At 48.9% G+C, this 1,226-nt stretch overlaps 1 protein-coding gene across 1 annotated transcript in view; it reads left to right on the top strand.

The window, feature by feature from the left end:
• LOC102761301 (ATP-binding cassette sub-family G member 2) overlaps positions 1 to 1,226 on the top strand; it is a 42,192-nt gene that overhangs the window by 11,194 nt on the left and 29,772 nt on the right. The gene's annotated exons all lie outside the window — the stretch shown is intronic.

Genomic DNA, 1,226 nt, shown 5'->3' on the forward strand with positions numbered 1-1,226 from the left:
CTATGTGGGTTGTGCAGGATCAGGAAGGAGGAATGAGATGAGTGAGGGAATGATTTACAGTTGATGAGTAGACATGGAAGATTTGCTGGAAGACATCAAAGCTTTGGGAGAAGATGAGCTTTTCAGCTGTTATGGTTCTAGTTAATCCCTCTGCACTATCCCTTACTAAGGGGTCATGAAGATGGGGTATTCTGCTGGCTGCTGCTTCATCTGATGCTTTCAATCTTCTATGTCAAGTGCATTTTGGAAGAATAAGTCTGAGCTGCTCCCATATATCACTTATTTTCATGTTACGAGTGATTGGGCTCCCTTTGTCGGGACTCTGTTCATGTGATTCTCTCTTTCCACCAAGGTGCTTTCTTATCTTTACCTCTAGTGATCATCACCTGACTTCTCTGCATGTATTTCTAGGGAAAATAAGCTGAAGGCAGTTGTTGACTTCATAGCACATGTTTATGTAATTGACTGAAACAATCATTAAAAATGTTATCCTATATAATACAAGGGTAACATGCAAATTGACCCTAACAGTGGAATGACTGCTGGGCCGGTCACAATGAGGCGCACTAACCACCTCTCGGTCCCTTTCCCCTGGCAGAATCCGATCGCCTGATGGCAAACGGGGAACCTGGGGTGGATGGCAGGGGATGTGGGGAGTGCCAGGCCAAGGCCCCCACCCTGCTGGTAGCCCCTCACACAGAGCGCAAACCTGAGGCAGGGACGGGGCCAGCGAGCAGTGGGAACAACCGATCTCTCAGTCCCTTCGCCCAGCCGTCAGGTACCGGGCACCGATGGAGAACGAGGATGGGTGGCAGGGGAGGGCAGGGCCAGCTGCGGGCAGCCAGGGAAGATGGCCCTGATCCCAGGCCAGCCTAGGGACCATACCCACACACGAATTTCATGTGCCAGGCCTCTAGTACCTGTTATAAAATTTTAATCATAAGAGAAATGTAGAAAGAATGGTCTGATTCCTATAGTAATGACATGATTGTAGCATAATTAATACAATGGTATGATTACTGATAACATTCACCTAGATTTCCTAGTTAACATGTTATTCAATAACTAGTGGCCCAGTGCACAGGGGTGTGGGGGGGGTATCCCTCAGCCCAGCCTGCACCCTGTCCAATCTGGGACATCCCTCTCGCAATCCGTCACCACTGGCTCCTAACCACTTACCTGCCTACCTGCCTGATTGCATCTAACCACTCTGCCTGCTTGCCTAA

This window comes from Myotis davidii, unplaced genomic scaffold (assembly GCF_000327345.1).
Source record: "Myotis davidii unplaced genomic scaffold, ASM32734v1 scaffold356, whole genome shotgun sequence".
Lineage (NCBI taxonomy): Eukaryota > Metazoa > Chordata > Mammalia > Chiroptera > Vespertilionidae > Myotis > Myotis davidii.